Source organism: Ictidomys tridecemlineatus, unplaced genomic scaffold, assembly GCF_052094955.1.
Source record: "Ictidomys tridecemlineatus isolate mIctTri1 unplaced genomic scaffold, mIctTri1.hap1 Scaffold_108, whole genome shotgun sequence".
NCBI classification, from domain to species: Eukaryota; Metazoa; Chordata; class Mammalia; order Rodentia; family Sciuridae; genus Ictidomys; species Ictidomys tridecemlineatus.
The window spans coordinates 763700-781611 of NW_027521026.1; the positions used below are offsets into that span (position 1 = coordinate 763700).

Genomic DNA, 17912 nt, shown 5'->3' on the forward strand with positions numbered 1-17912 from the left:
CCCCCAGCGGAAACCCGAGGTGAGGGTGGAGCATCGGAGCTAACCAATAGTGTGTGTCCATTTCCAAACCACCATTAGCACAGAAGCCTTCGCCTCCAGCTCAGCGTCAGGACAAAGGAGCAGCCACAGAAGCAGGAGCCAAGGTCTACCTTGCCTTGCTGCTACCACCGGAGCCTTAGAAGCCGGCACAGCCATCAACGCTGTAGCTGCCACCAAGCCCAATGCCCCCAGTGGAGCACTGCTGCTGCAGGAGTCACTAAGGCCCATGCCCCAGGATCCACCACAGGAACCGGAGACACCATGGCTACCAACGCCAATCTGGGGTCCCAGCTAACGCTGTCACAGGAGCTACCAACACCACTGCTGCAGGAGCCGTCTCTGCTTCAGGAGTCCTTGTCAGGCTCCAAGGCCAACGCAGTAGGACTGTTGTGGGGGTAATGTTGAAATCCCTCCTTTCTTTGGCTACGTATTATTTCTCATAAGTCTAATTATTGATATTTGAACACTTCTTTTCTACTGGGAGTTAGCATCTTTACTCTCTTCGAATTCCCAATAGAAAGGAAGTGTTCTGTATTTTGAGTGGAAAACCAGCTGGTCCCTAGATGGACAGTTCCTATTTAGATGTTCCCCTTGGGCCAATCAGCTGGGGATGAGTTAGGAGAGAGTGGATAGCAATGTGGTCCTGTTGTCTACACCACACTGTCTACAGCCTGGTGTTGGAGACCTAAATAATAGAGGGGTCTCATTCTTGCATGTAAGCTGTGAATTTGCTCCTCACTCTGGTTCTTAAATCTCTGTTTCAAGTTCTTCCTTTATCTGCTCCCCTTGGTGGTAGATCTCCTACTGACTAGTCTATTGGGTTTCAAGTGATCCTTTCAGGTCTGATGTGTTCCTTGACATGCTCTCTCCCATCCCCATTCTTGAGTCTCATTTAACCATATCCATTTGGCATCTTTTCCCTACTACTTATACTGCTATTTTTGCTGCTACTTGTGATAGCTACCAATTTTGAGATTTTATAAAATGGTAGAACCTGCTTTATTCTTTTTTCTGCATTATCCCATTTAGTCTTTGTAAAATCTTATATGGTGCTAATATCATTATTTTCTTTTTATAGATAATAATATGAAGTTTATTATAATGAGAGCAACACATAACTCAGGGTATCTGTGTGTCCTAAGTGAGCTTGGCTCTGCAGGTCAATTTTCCCAAGTATTCTGTTACATTTATAAATGACTGAACACTGTTAATGCCTTATGATGATTGACTCTTCTGCTCAGGAGGAACCACCTTTCTGTGGTCCCTGAGTGATATCTCTCTAATTAGATTTTTTATGTGTTTTATTGGTACATCATACTTATACATAATGGTTGGTTATCTTGTTTCATATTTGTACATGCCAATCATATAACAGCATAATTTGACCAATATCATTCACTACAATTTCCCTTTTCCATTTCCTCCTTTCTCCCTTTCATCTGCTCTACTGGTCTCTCTTCATTTTCATGAAATCCACCTTCTACCCTTTTTCCTTTTTTCTCCCTAGCTTCCACTTATGAGAGAAATATGTGATGCTTGTCTGTCTTTGAGTTTGGCTTATTTTTCTTAAGAAAATGTTCTTGAATTTCATTCATTTCCCTGCAGTGTCATAATCCTATCTTCTTTGTGCCAAAATAAACATGCACTGTGTACATATGCACATTTCTTTATCCATGTATTAATTGATGCACATCTCTACAGTCTTCATAATGTGGCTCTTATGAATTGTGAGGCTAAAACTATAGTTATGTATGTGTCATTATACTATGAAAACTCTAATGCTTTGGGATGAAGACTGAGGAGTGGGAAAGCTCGATCAAATGGAGATTCCATTACTACTCTTTTGAGGAACCTCCATACTAATTTCTATAGTGTTCATATTAATTTACAATGCCACAAATAGAGTAGAAGTGTTTGTTATTCTCCACACCCTCTCCAGTGTTTATTATTGTTTATATTCTTTATAGTTGCCCCTCCAGCTAGAGATTAACTCTTAGTGTAGATATGATTTACATTTCCCTAGTTGCTAAATATTTTGAACTTTTTTTCATTTTTTTGGTCATTTGTATTTTTTCCTTTCAAAAAGTATTTGTTTAGATCATTTGCCCATTTATTGATTGGGTAATTTTTGGTATTAAGTTTTTGAGTTTTTTACATTTTCTGGATGTTAATTCTTCATCAGAAGAGTAGTGGCAAAGATTGTCTCAAATTCTATAGATTCTTTCTTCTCGTCCTTAATTGTTTTCTTTGCTGTGCAGAAACAGTTTAATTTGATGGTTTCTCCACTTTATTAATTCTTGGTATTTTTACTGAGCTTTAAGTGTCCTATTGAGAAAATTTTTTCCTGCACCTATATCTTGGAGTGTTGACCCTACATTTCCTTCTAGGAATTGCACAGTTTCTGGTCTAATCCCTAGATCTTTAATCCATTTTGTGTTGACATCTGCTTAGGGTAAGAGATAAGTATCTAGTCTCATCATCCTACTTATGGATAATCAGTTTTCCCATCAATATTTGTTAAAACTTCTATCTCTTTTCTAGTATAGGTTTTTGGGCATCTTTGTCAAGGATCAGATGACTATAGATGTGTGGATTTGTTTCCTTGTCTTCTATATGTCTGTCTTTTTTTTTTAATGCTGGTGACATGCAATTGCTGTTACTATCACTCTGCAGTATAAATTGAAGTCGTCAGGTATTATGATACCTCCAGCATTACTTGCTTATTTGTTTGTTTGTTTGTTTGTATTTTACTTAGAATTCCTCTGACTGTTCTGGTCTTTTACTCTTCCAGATGAATTTTAAGACTATTGTATCTAGTTCTATGAAGAATGTCATTGACATTTTGTTGGATATTTCACTGTATCTATGTATTGATGTTGGTAGTATGGCCATTTTAACAGTTTTAATTCTTCCTATCCATGAACATAGGAGGCTTTTCATAGTCTTCTGTCTTTGTAACTTCTTCAGTTTTATATAGTCTTCATTGTAGAGGTTTTTGCCTCTTTTATTGTTTTATTCCTTTTTTGTTTATTTTTGTTTTAGGTGATGTGAATGGGATAATTTTTATGTTTTTTTCCTAAGCAGAGTCATTATTGGTATATAGGAAAGCTCTTGATTTTCATATGATGATTTTATAATCTGCTACTTTGATAAATTTGTTTATTAGATCTAGCAATCTTCTGGTGGAGTCTTTTGGATCTTCTAAGTGTAGGATATATTCTCTGTAAACAGTGATGACTTGATGTTGTTTTTACTATTTTTATCCCTTTTATTTTTTCCTTGCCTAATTCTTGGCTAGAATCTCTAGTACTATACTGAATAGGAGTGGTGAGAGGGACACTCTCTGTTGTTTCAGAATTTAAAGAAAATACTTTCAAGTAAATACCCATTTACTATGATGTTGGCTTTGGCTTTCTCATAGATAGCCTTTATTATGTTGAGACAAGTTTCTTTAATTTCTAATTTCCTCAGTGTTTCTATCATGAATGACTGCTGGAGTTTTTTTTTAATGACTTCCTCTTAATCTACTGAGATGATTAAGGGTTTTCTTCCCCCTCAATTCAGGGGTGAATTCCATTTAATGATTCATGTATGTTAAACCATTCTTGAAACCTAGAAATAAAACCAACTTGCTCATGATATACAATCTTCTTAATACATTATTGAATATAATTTGCTAATAATTCATTAAAGATTTTTGCATCTGGGTTTATCAGGATTACTGGTCTGTAGTTTTCTTTCCTTGATTTTGATTTGTTTAGATTTTCTAGCACAATGGGCAAGAAAAATAGAACACATGTATTTAGTGTTTTCTTAGTTGGAAGCACAAATAAAGCTATTATATACTTATTCTGTTGGCACTTACTATTTAAGTTCAGTTCCATCTAAAATATGGCTATGTATGAGAAATGTCTTTGAGAATCAGTTGATGCACTCTGATGCACAGACATATACCTACCTCTTATTCTAAAGCAATAAGAACAGCAAATGGTGCAAACAAAGTAGTATCAGTGTTGAGGACTTCACTAACCTGCCCTCTGAGAACTTTACTCTGCATTTGAACTAGTTCCTGAATTTCAACAAAGAGACATTTGGAACTGTATACTTTTAATTATCAATCAGGTGTGACTAAGTTAATAGTTCTTTCTTCTCACTTTTTAAAAATTAGTTTTCTCACCAGAGAATGAGGTTAATAATCTCCATCCTACTTTTTCACTTAGTTGTATTGTGAGGATAATAAACACTAAAGCACTGTATAACATTGTAAAACCCAAATAAGTGCTAGTGTAACAAGAATTTAGAGGCTGCCTTTGTTAAAAGTATTGACTCTTTCCTTGGGATTACAAATGTCCAACAGGTTAAAATATTGACATATCTGTCTCTTTCGCTCTGATTCACCTTGCATTCCAGGAACATTATGTCTAATCCTAAATGTCTTGTAATGAGAGGAAATTATCCCTCAGTCAACAGCAGCTTTATTTAAGGAAAGAACCTGTCTGACTGAGATAATGATCAACCAGACCACTCTGATCAAAATGGATTCAGTATGCATATTTCTGGTCCCCTTATGTATATAATCTGGAAGTCTGGAACATGTCAGTATCCTGAATACAGGGCAGAGATGCTTCATCTCACTTGTCTTCCTAATCTGGTCATATTGATTAAAATTCCTTTATTTGGCTGAGGTTGTGGCTCAGCAGTAGACCACTCAGGTGAGTGGTCTCACAGGGAAGTCCCTGGGTTCAATCCTCAGCACCACATAAAAATAAGTAAACAAAATATATTGTGTACAAGTAAAAAATAAATATTAAAAAATCCCTTTATTTTTATCATCATTCTTCTTTCTACTTTTGTTTCTTTTTGGGGGGGAACTTTGCCAGAACTTGTTTCTTGGTCCCTCCCAAGTAGGGCCCCTGGTTTTCAACTACAATAACACTATTATTGTCATTTTACTATTCCAATCCATAGTGAAGGCTACTAAATGAGTTAGGAATAAATAAATATTTTTTCTGCATTTAAAGTTGATGCAGCTTGACTTTTATCCCTAAAGAATCTATTTTCCTCCCAGAAAGAAATAGAAAAAATACCTAGAGACATTCTCCCTTCATTATTCTGACATCTCTGTCAAGAACAAGAAATCTGGATTTCTTCCCTGCTGTGTTGTTTTTATCCTATCTTCATCTCCAAAGCTGAATAGGATGCCTCTCTTGATAGATTCTACCTCCTACACACATTCCCCTATATACAAAATAATTTGATTTTAAAATATGCCATTTCCTCTGACAGAAAGAAATCTGGCCCATGGGAAATGTGTGGATAAGTTCTGGAATAGGTGAAGGATGACCCCTAATCTTACCAATAAATAGGGACTCATTTTTTCTTGTGCCCAAGAAATAAATCAGGTCATCATATTTCTCTGTTCTCCATTAACCTGAGTTTGTTTGAAGAGTAATCATAGGTTATGACATGATAGGTAAGTCATCTACTTCATTTTAAGCTGGATTTCAATTCTAGCACCATTATCCCTTATCCATGTAGCTTTCTGCAAATAGTTCTGACTTTGGGGGCCTAATTTTCCTTATCCACCAAAAAATATAATGTTAGTTGATGCTTAGTGAAATAAGCCAGACTCAGAGAGTCAGAGGTTGAATGTTTTCCTTCATGTGTGGAAGCTAGAAAGAAATTAGGAATTAAAAATGAAAGAAGATCTCATAAAAATAGAAGGGAGAATTATGGGGTAAAGGAAATGAATCTAGGGAAGGGAGGAGGAATGGGAAGGGGAAAGAACTGCAGAATGAAATTGACCAAATTGTGCTAAGTGCATTTATGAATAAATCACTATCAATTCTGCTTTTTTATATATAATGCCTCAATTATAAAAACAGTAAATGAATAGAAGGGAGATCAATAGAATAGAGAAAGGTGATCCAGAGAGTGAAGGTGGGAGGGAAAAAAGAGGTACAGGGGATTTAAATGGAAAAAATATTATATGTATTTATAAAATGTTGAACTCCACTTCTATGTATAACTAATAAAAATATTGAAATGAGGTTAATGGTAATAAAATTTATTTCACAGAGTGGTTGTGAATGATAAATTAGGTTTAGCACTTGGTACAATGCCTGGTGCATAGCACATCCTCATGAGTTGTAGCTGTTGTCATTTCAACACTGCCATTTTATTAGGGGAAGTGGGAAACACAATGTTGACCTGAAATGGTGAAAATCTTTGTCTCTTCAGGACCCCCAGGTGGTTCCCATCATGTATCCAGCTCCTTATGACCTTTGCCCTGCTCTAGTTTTCCCCAGGACTCTGCACTGAAATGGAACTACAAAACCAGAAGGAATTTCTCTAGCAGCTTCTGAGTGTTAGAGCCTATTCTGTGGAAAGCTGTCCTCATTGAGTCAGGATGAGCCCAAGGTATTGAGATTTCTTTAGATTGAAGCCTGGATCACAAAAGCCCCTAACTCATAAAGTTGTCCTTACAGAGTGAGCATCCTGGCTGATATCTGGCAAGAGAGAGACAATGAGAAATTCTAATTTTCTTCAAGCCTTGAGTCATTTATAGTTGATAAACTATAAGGACATCTTCATCCTACACCATGCTAAATTAATAAAATATCTTTTTAACTAAAACTGTCATGCCTGAAACATCTTTTGATTTTAAAGGCTTTCTTTGAGGACCAAGTACTATGCTACTATTAAAGAAGCCAGAGCATTTTAAGCCATGCAAATGAGCTTTGTATGAGAAAAATGGGCAGCTGATTAAGCTGTTGGCTTTTTGCTTGAACCTACAGCCTCCATCTCTATGCAGACTTAATCTCTTTCATTCAGTATAGAAAAGGAAAGCTAGAGTTTAATTACCTGTTGTTAGTCATTTACTTGAAAGAGTTTTTAAAACATCTGGGTGATATAAAGATATGACTGTTTCAGTAGGCACTTAGCCCGTAAAATGGAGACAAGATTTGTGTGAATGCTGTTTGATAGTGATATTCTTCTGTTCACCTTCTACCATGTGTGTTAAATTCTCTTTCATCTTGCAGTTCTTCCTTCCTTTCCTTCCTTCCTCTCTTCTCAATCCAAGATTTATAATGTTTGCTTTTTGTGTTTTTTTTTTCTGAAGAGATAATGCTATTTGCTGTTCAGGAATGATGGATTTGTTTTTTTTCATGGGATCATACATTGAAAGGATGTATTTTAATTTATGTCTGAATATACATAGGAAGACTTTCTGGCAGTCTTTCCTTTAATTCCCAGGCAAAGAAAAGCCACCTCCATGATCTTTCCCATCATTTTCCAACCAATTAGCTGCTACTTCCATTTGCTTTCAAGGCACTCTTTTCTTTTAACATGATGGAAAGCTAATGTCATTGTGCCAAATTGAAGTGGTTTGTACAATGCTGTTTCTCTAAATTGAAACACTTAAAGGCAGAGACGATTGTGAATTTCTGTTTCCTCCATATGCAGTTAGGTTCTAATCCAATGCCCAAAAGAGTATGCGTTCAGGAAACACCAAGTGAGTCATGCATGCCTACTTAGGACTAGGATGAAGAGGGTCATGTGAACATACTTATGTTTTTATAGGTGTAGTGCTAGAATGGAACTACACACAGCTACCCGGAGGAAGGAGATCTGACTAGACTGAACAGTGTGTGTGTGTGTGTGTGTGTGTGTGTGTGTGTGTGCGTGTGTATGTGTGTGTGTGTGGTGGGGGGCAGCTGGGGGGGTAAGGGCATTGTAGCTACAGCTGTGCTCCCAGCTGCAGTGGTATTCTCCAAGAGTACAGCATGTACCCAGTGGTATAGAACAGATGGAAGGGGAAATTGTGTTACCAACAACTTCAGATCAGAAGATCATCCCACAGGAAACTCAATGTCTGAGGGCTGAGTGCTGGGGAGAAAGAAAGACTTTACTGAGTGGTGGAAGAAAGAAGAGGGAGCCTTGCTTACCAGTCAGCAGGAAATTGGTGAGTTACAGATACAGGACAGGAGTGATGAGAGAGATGGATAGGATAATGAAGGGAAGGAGAGGAATAATCAAGTCTTCTCTGGGAATTGGCAGAGAGCTTGCAGGAATTCCTATGCCACCTTCTTTCAGTCCTTCATGGTTTGTTTTTTGTGTTCATCATGGCTGGTAATTGAGGGAGGAGTGAGAGAGAGACAGACACAGAACCCTGTGCAGTCTGAGTCATGTTAACTCTATATTAATTTTAGGCAAAACATTTTCAAAATGATCCACGTGTCTAGATGCAGAACTTGGTAGAGTCTGGCAAAAGGTTAAGGTAACAAAGGAGACAGACACAGAATAAAGACTGAGATTTTCAGACTTTTCATCCTATTCCAGTTACTGATTAGATATCTGTAGGCCCAAGTGAAGACTCAGTAGTGTAATCAGGAAAAGTAGCCTTTAGGTCCCTGAAGAGTAGCCCAGGTAATCATTATCATAACCCATCAAGGTGTGAGCTAGGCAAAGCTGGTAAAGACCAATAATGCATGTGACCAGCAATGTGACCTCCCAAATTAGTGCCTTTTAAATCAACTAATAGCAATTGAAGGTAAAGTGTTTATTTAGGGTTTTAATTTAGAAAAATGTTTTATACATTGGAAACATTTTTAGGGGAGAATTTTGAGTCAGAAATGACAATATTTGTTACCTAAGAGGGCACAGATTTATCCAACTTGTGATCTGTTTTTCTAATAGATGTTCATCCAACAAGAAGAATATTAGTAAAAGTAGTTTAGGTTCATTCCCAACTACTGTCACTGAAAAAAAAATTATTTGCTGCCAAATTAGGCAAGAAACAGGCAGCAAGCCAATCATATATTAATTACAACATCATATTAAAACAAGGCAATTTTTTTCAATCAGTGCTAACACAACTTATTTATAAACTGTTATCATATGCATTAGTGTCCTAAAGTATATTTTATTCCAGGCTGGGACTATAAGTGTTTCATTATATTCTAAAGTGAAAGGCCATTAACCTACAATTTCTCATGCCATCTTGCCCCTACATGGGATTCTTTTCTATTCAGAACAGAATTTTTAAGCTCTTTTAGATTACTTATCTGTTACTATTTAGTTTCTCTGTGGATCTTAATAGGCTACAATCACAGCTTGTTCAACCGGTGTGACCTGTATTGTGGGCAACTGGCTTTTAAAAAAATATCTGGAATGGGTCCTGAATGGGGTCAGGCCTCTTTATTTGTCTCTTCTTCCTGGGTGTTAGTGATTATAGAAGCCAATATGTATTTCCTAGTTCTGAACCCTTGCAGGTCTTGGCAACTCTACAAAGAATACTTAGAACATAGCGAAACAAGTTGCGGGACAGCTCCACCAGTAAGATGACCTCCTATTTTCAAAGCCAGCACATGGCTTAGTGTTGGGAGGTCTTGTTCTGCAAGCTGAGTGTGGATAGTGTTTAAGCCTAAGCCTAGAATTCTGAAGGAACAATCTCCATGTTGGCAGCTTCTCCCAGAGAAAGCTCATTAATTGATGCAGTGAACATAGAGACTGAGTGGAGGGCAGTTGTCACTGGAGAAACTTGTGATTAAATACCTGGATGAATCAACTCTAATCTGCCTCCACTGCTCAGAGAGTGACAGAATCTTCATATGAAGAAGAGGAAACTATTTATAGTTTCTGCTATCAATGTGCCAGAAACTGCTGAGTTGAGCATGTTTAATTATATTTCTCAATATAGTTTCCTGACTCTTCCAAACTAGGTATTAATACCAAGCTCATTTTATATACAAAGAAACTGAGGCTCCATTCCCTCTATATTGCATCATGCTGTAGTTTTCTTTTTTACATTATGCAACATTTTCCAAGGGTGAGTTGTCCGTTCTGAGGATTAATTCTATAAATTTTCTTTTCTGGTACTTAGGCCTGTACTCACTGTATTACTACAGTCTTTTACACAGGAGGCCGTAGGAGGAAGGGGGATGTTTGTGGAATGATCGTGACATGATTGTGGACCCTTCTTGTATGTGTGCATGAATTTGGGGCCAGAGAATAAGGTAGGTTGTGTCCTGGCAGTGCAGACCATGGCCCACACAGCAAGAATATGGCCCTTGATGGAAGCTTCTACACCCTGGGTCAGAGCTGATTGACATTTTGCATACTAGTCTAGTTTAAAAAATAGGATAGCAAATGTGGCCACATGCATGTTGATTATTTGTCTCTGAAAGAAAAGAAACATTTTAAGGGCAGTTCATATTTCTAAATATAGATGTTTTTTCTATGTTTTCTTAAGAAGCCTTCATAAAAGGAGGACAGGTTTCCCAACAACTGATAGTTTTCCTATTGGTGTGCATTTTGGAATCAAACAGTACACTTCCACCAAATTACTTCACTAATCCCCCTGCTGCTATACCAAATCTCTTGGTGGAGTTTGTGACAATCTCTAGTGCTAGGAGCCACAGCAAAAGTATTACATTCATATGGAAATTGGACTCCCGGAGAGTTCCCATTGGTTGGGGAAGGATGGTAGGAGGGTGTTCCGGGGGAAGTGCAGGCCCCCCCCCCCTCCGGTAGACACACGTGTGTGGACCGGCTTGCAAGAAATACTGAGTATGGGCCTCACCTCACACTTATGGAATGAGAGTCTTGGGATTAGCACCCAGGCTGAATTTGTAAAGTCTCTCAGGTGTTCAAAATGAGAGTCAAGTTGAAAAACAACTGAGTTCAATCCTATAGAGTCCTCCACTTCAGAGTTTCAGACTCAAATAGATAATCTTAATGCAAACACATCTGCATGAGGACATGTAGTAAGAGAAGGTTCTAGACCAAACACAATAGCCATAGATAACATCAAGGATGGCATGAGAAACAAATGCAAAGATGAAAAAATAAACATAAATTGTCAGGGATGAGAAAAGGCATCTTGGTTTTATTGCATCTGGTTGATAGGAGAAAAGATTCTGCTGTTCATATTTTAAAGTTGTAAATAAGGGCTTCAGCTAGTTCTACTTTGAAAGGTAATGTTTTAACTCTTTCATTATTGTGATGTATTTAAAACCATATAAAATTATACAAAGAAATTATCTAGAATGCATGCAATTTATTTTAAAGCTATACAACATTTCATTCTTATCCCAGAGTTGTGAATAACAAAGTCCTACATAAGACTGCATATGTTGTCCAGCAAAAATTGAAGTATAAGTAATATGCTCTGAACATGTATAAGCATATATTCACAGTCATATTTAAATGAATTCCAAGTGGTCACATATCAAGTGAAAAGAAGTCAAAGATTTACAGTCTGGTAAGGAGAGGTTCTCTGAGGAGCACTCTGTGGAATGCATTTCTCTTGGCAGTAGTTCTGGTGGACTCAATTCAATTCTAATCATATTTCTTTAATCCTGGCCTCTCACTGGGTCAGAACCATTTGATTTCAAGTATTACTGTAGGAGACCCAGGGACAATGATTATTGAAAGGTCTATGATAAACTTTCTCTGGAAATTGCTTTTTTTTTTTTTTATCTTTTGATCATGCTCAGAAACCCTGATTCATCTTGGTCGAAAAGTCCCAGGACTACCTCTATTTCAGCATAGGGGACAAACTGAGTGCAGCTGGTGGTCCTCAGATGGTAAATATGCCAAAAACTCTGTTGAGGGATTTGGGATTTTTTGTTTGTTTGTTTGTTTGTTTTTTGTTGTTTTGTTTTGTTTTGTTTTGTTTTTTAAATCGGCTGCTTAGGAAAGTGCTTAATCAGCTTTGTATATTCTTTGTATCACTTCAGGAAGATTCATCTGGGTAATTTAAGGACATGGTCTGGAAGAGAATTTTCAGAATTGGTAGGATAAACATTTTGAAATCAGATGGTCGAAAGGATCCTGTGGTTAGCCTTCACCTGAGACAATTCTCAACAGGTGGCTCAGTGACAATGATTCAAGGCAGCTCTTAGGTGCTGCCTGTTAACTTAGGATCATTTTGGTATTTGCCAGCAGCTCCCCAGATTCTTTTGTTGTTTGTAGTTTGGGTGTTTACATTTGCAATTATATTTCATAGTGATATTTATTTGATCTCTTTCTTCCAAGGTTTTTACATCCTTTCTGGTCTATTTTTGATTTATTTTTAGATTTTAATTTTTTGGTGCAAGGGATCAAACCTGTGGCCTTGGTTTCAATGTGTCAGGTGATATTTCTAGTGCAGGGTTAAATAATAAACAGCAGCGACAGCCACATTCTTGTTGTGTTGATCTACATCTGGGCATCACTGTGTTGTTTACCCAATGAAAATGATGAAGGTTGAAGAATGATGAAGGTTGCCATCCCTCTCAGTCCCCAGATCAAGTGACAGTATCAGGTTTTATGTGACAGGACCACTCAGGCATTCCTGGAATAAACTGCAGAATTGACAGTACCATGAAAGCTCAACAAATGTCAGCTACCATTATTTTCTCTTTAGGTTTATATAAATAATATGATTCTTTTATATTTCACACAATGAGGTTGGGGGGACCAAAGGCCTTGGGGCAAAGAAAAGAGCACGAGCCTGGCTGGGCCTAATAAATGCCGCAGTACCTTTTATGAAGTAAATAAATGAATAAACTAATTTCTAGACTGAAAAATCACCACAGTAAACACACCTTGTCTCTCTCTGTATTTATAAATTTTGAGATATATATATGCCCTGTAAGAAGCATTTTCAAATGTTCTTACAGATTTGTAACTGAGTATTTAAGTGTCAAAGCCAGATGACTAGAGATTTCAACCCTCAGAGAGTCTCACTACCCACTACACTCAGTCTACCAGCCATGAAGACTTTGAAGGGTAGGGGACCCAGGGGAACTCAACCCTGTTGCCCCTTCCAGTGGGTCAGCTCTCTCTGCGATTTGCAGTAGGTCACCTTCCAGACCAGTGATTTGTGCAGGAGAGACAGCAGCTCCTTTTCTTGTTTACTAGACTCAGAAACTGAGACATGTCTTTTTTTTTTCTGTTATTGTTAGCAATCAAGAGCTCGAAAAATAAATGGGATATGTATAATCTCAGCTCTTGAATGGATGAGGGGGCAAGCAACAAACCATACTCCCCTCAGCTCGGTATTACCCTACCAGGGAAGGATGGTGTAACTTTGATTTTCTTAAGTTCTGCCAAAGGTTTTGAAGTTGTCCAAACCCAAGCCGCCCTTGGGGTCAGCCTGGGCTTGGCAGGGGGTGCTCACAGACACCACTTGCACAGCTTTTCCGCGATCGCCTTCTCTTTCTGCAGTCTTCTCCCTCCAGATGGATTATCAAAGCACACCGCAACGAGAATCTGCTAGAATGTCCAATGACACATTCCATTTCTCAGAACGATCTTATTATTCTAAAGTACCCTCAGCCTCCAGATGCCCGCCGCTCGAGTTACCTTAGAGCTCGAATCCTCTTAATCAGAAGCGTCCAATTAGACATCCATTGGCAAAGCTCTGCCCGCGTTGTTCAAGAGCCATAAGCTTTTATGTCTGCACCTGAGGGGGGATCCTGCTGCCTGCGCGCCGCCCCGCAGCCTGTGGCTACAGGGTCCCTAGCCCCGCTGCTCCAGGGCCGGGCGGGAGGCTGAAGCCCACAAACGTAGCCTGAGGGTGGAGAAGCCACCGGAGCCCTGGAGCTACGCCGCGCCTCCCTGCCTTGCATGTTTTCCTCATCTGCCCCTGTTCCCCAAGGGATCGAGCCAGTCCCAGGGCTTCCGTCTCCACTTTGGGCAGCAAGAAAAGGCGGCCGAGGGCGGGAATGGGGAGTCGATATCGGTCCGGAAGCCCAGCACCTGGACATGGCCAGCACAGATTCAACTCCGGCGGAAAGAGGGAAGGGGCTACCAGGATGCCCGTCCTCCCACCCCCTCGCCGGAGCGTGCCTCCGCCTCCTCCCGAGCTGCCCGGCAGGACCTCGGAGCCCTGTCTATCTCGCAGCCCCGGAGCCGCCCCCGAGCTGCGAGGAGGTCAGGTTTACCAGAGGAAGAGAAGACTGTGTCCGGGTGCCCCGGCTCCGCTCGGCCAGGGAGCAGCTGCCAGGGGCAAGGACCCGCGAAGCGCGGAGCTCCCAGCGGGCAGCTAGGCGGCCGCCGGGCTGTCACTGCCGCCGCCACGGAGCCGCTGCCTCTGCTCCCTGACGGCTCTGGCGACTCCTTCCCCTCCCTCTGCCCGCCCTCTGGCTCAGGATCCGCAGGGATCTCTCTCTCTCTCTTTCTCTCGCCTCACTTCTCTCCTGCCTCCTCTATGCTCTCCTCGCCTCTCCGCCCTTCCCCCTATCTCTTTCTGCCTCCCCCTGGCTCCCTATCACGAGTGCGGAGTTAAGTTCCAACCTCCCTCTCCTGCCTCGGGACTTCTCTCGCGTATCAGAGAGCAGCCCCTGCCAGCCCCAAGGGTGACGGTGCTGGGAAGGAAAGGGGACAGGCGAGGAGACAGGAGGTAAGTAGGGCCCGGGTGGCGGGGGTGGGGGGTGGGAGATTGGATTGGGATGAGGGGTGAAGACAGTGAATGGGGACGCGGGTTCCGGACTCAGGTCGGACACTAACCGCCAGCCAATGAGGATGCTCCAGTCCCTTGCCTGCCCCAACCTCTTCACCCCGCCTTAACCCACTCCACTCCACCCTGGCCCGGGGCGGGGGGATGAAAATGCTGCTGGGTCTCAGAGCTAGTGATTCTGCAATCTTTGTAATGTTTTGAACGACCAATAAAAATAAATAAATAAATAAACACAGATAGATAGATAGAAACTGAGACATGTCTACAGGCTGAGGATTATAAATAGAGTGAGAAGCCAGAGACCCCACAAAGGCATGATTTCTCAACTCACTCCAAGGTATACAGGTGTGTGGGGAATGGAGGAGAGACTAGGCAACAAGAGAGGAATGGCAGCAAAAAAAAAAAAAAAAATGACATTCCCACTGAGGTCTGCCAGTGAAGGAAATGAAGATATTAGTTTACCAGGAAACTCTGTTATATTCTTGAGCCTGGTTATCTTACCATGTTTAAAGGCAGGTGAAAGTATTTTTTATTTAGAAACTGTTATAATAAGTTATACTTAAATTAAATTTATTATTATATGCATGATGGGGTGTAAAGTGATGTTAATGCTTTTACAAATAATTAAATCAAGATAATTAACATGTCACCTTGTGTGAAGGTATTTCAAAGTGTATAAATACTCACCCCTATTATTTAATAGTGGTTAAGAGCCTTTCCTTGATAATCTAACAATTCTATGTGTGAGCTCCAGCTCTGTCAGTTATAGGTTGTGTGATCTTGAGCCAGTATATTAATTAAGCCTTCATTTTCATATTTGTAAAGCAGCAATAATACACCACCCTCCTTCTTAAGGTGCTTGTGTAGATGAAATGAGAAAATGTACATGGAAGTACCATGGAAGCTCAACAAATGTCAGCTACCATTATTTTCTCTTCAGGTTTCTATAAATAATGTGACTCTTTTTATACTTCACACAATGTGGGGGGGGGGATCCAAGGCCTTGGGGCAGAGAAAAGAGCTATTTATATCCCTGTAGTTTTTAATGATGTTGAGAACTGTAATACAACTTCCTATAAAATACATTTTAGCTCAAAGCCAAGGGAGGTGTGATTCATAATGTTGAAAAGTGTATGCCTCTTGGCCTTGAATAAAGTCTAAGTGACCACAAATTCAGATGAGACATGAGTCCTTAAAATAGATTGTTTACAAAAAAATACACATTTTAAAAAAAATTATATATGTATGCCAAGGTCTCGGCTTGGCACCAGAATCACAAGCCACCACACACCTTTGTAGGTTCAAACAGCAATACTTTATTCCCGCTCTCACACCGCCTCCACACAGGTCCAGGGGCAAACCCGTTCTGCCATCTGCCCGCACAAACTTACTCCACGAGGCTATCTCCAAATCCCATTTTAATCTCACGAGAACTCACGGGAACAAGCAGCAGGAACACCCTAATCCCAGCAATAATCTTCAACCTCTAACTTCCCTAAAACCCATTATCTTAAACTGGCAACGCCTTAAACTCAAGGAACCAGTTACTTCCTCAAACCTGATCAGCTCTAAACCCGGATCTGCCTTGGTCCTTGAGCAAGGTCACCTTATTAAAGCATGTATGCAATGTTCCATCAAATGTCCTCTAAGCAGCATGGGGTACGCTTGGCAAGGAAATTTTGATGTGTCATTCCTACTTGGTAATGGCCCTCAGCATATATATATATATATATATATATATATATATATATATATATATATATAATCAGCTATAAAATGATCATGCAAAGCAATATTCAGTACTAGTGAATATAATATGCACATACTGATATAGAAATTTAGGCTTTTTTCATATTGTATTCTATTTTAAACAAATTAGTCAAATTCTAGAAGAGGAAAATTCCAAACATAAAAAGGACACTTATTGGAATAGCAAGTGAAATATTTAGCTTACAATATGACACATTCATGAAGCCCATGGGTCAGCACACTTTTTTTTTTTTTTGGTAACAGGATAGTAAATCCTTTAGAATTTTCAGACTGGTAGTTCTCTGTCCCAACTACTCAACTCTGGTGTTGTAGCAAGAAAGCGATTACAGACAACTTATAAAATAAATTAGTGTGATTGTGTTACCATACAATATTGTTTATATTGGCTTGTGATGCTAAGGCTGGAAGACCTCATGATTCTCAAAGCCAGCTTCAGCAAAAGCAAGGTGCTAAGCAACTCACTGAGACACTGTCTCTAAATAAAATACAAAATAGGGCTGCGGATGTGGCTCAGTGCCCCAAAGTTTAATCACCAGTATCCCCTATTGGAACAAACAAACAAACAAACAAAAATAAGTGGCAGGCCAGATATAGCCTGTGAGTTTTGTGTTACCTTTATTAAATATATATGTGTGTGTGTGAACTGTTAACAAATGAAGATGATTGTGTGAATATATTGGTATGTTATATTCATGTAATATGTTACAAGTATTTAATGTTTAAATCTTATACATATTATGAAAAGCTTCAAACTATATTGGGCTCTTTCCTTTCACAGCTACAGCTGCAGCCAGAAGGAAGCTGAGGCTTCAGAAGAGGTTTGCCTCCAGTGTCCTCTGCTGTGGCTAAAAGAAGATCTGGTTGGATCCCAGTGAGACCAATGTAATGTCCAAGGCCAACTATCACATCTGGATCAGATCTGGAAGCTGATCAAAAATGGCTGATCATCCACAAAACAGTGACTATCCATTATGGGGCTGCATGTCAGAAAAATACCTTGGCTCCCCAGAGGCACAGACATGTGGGCATAGTTAAGCAGAAGAGTACAGCTAATGCTCCAATGCAGGAGAAGGTCACCTTCATGCAGAGGATGCAGATTCTGTGTAGGCTGCTCAGAGATACCATGAATCTAACATTGACCACCACATATATCACAGCCTCTACCTGAAGGTAAAGGGCAATGAGTACAAAAACAAGTGGATCCTCATGGAGGATATCCACAAGCTGAAGGCAGATAAGGCTGACAAGAAGCTTCTGGCTGACCAGGCTGAGACCTGCAGGTATAAGAACAAGGAAGCACACAAGTGCTAGGAGGAGTGCTCCAGGCCAAGGAGGTGGACATCATACAGACTCTGTCCAAGGAGGAAGAGACCAAGAAATAAAGCTCCCCTTTTGTGTTTGTATATAGTGGCCTTGGTGATAACATAAATACTCCTTGGACTATAAACAAACTTTATCTGTTAAAAAAATAAAAACTGTATTGTACCAAATTTTTAGAAGTTAGAAGTTTTCTAAATCATCCTTTTTACAATAAAAGAAATACAATTAATCTGGTCTTTGATTTGTGAGGTTTAAAGAAGTCATGTTACTTGTGTTAAAACCAGTAATAGTTCATCACTCTGCAAATATTTCTGCTCTGTTGCTCTGTTACTTT

At 39.7% G+C, this 17912-nt stretch overlaps 1 pseudogene; it reads left to right on the forward strand.

Annotated features, from left to right (window-relative positions):
- The first annotated feature begins 300 nt into the window (after nucleotides 1-300).
- LOC144372469 (uncharacterized) lies at nucleotides 301-17641 on the forward strand (annotated as a pseudogene).
- Nucleotides 17642-17912: the final 271 nt, after the last annotated feature.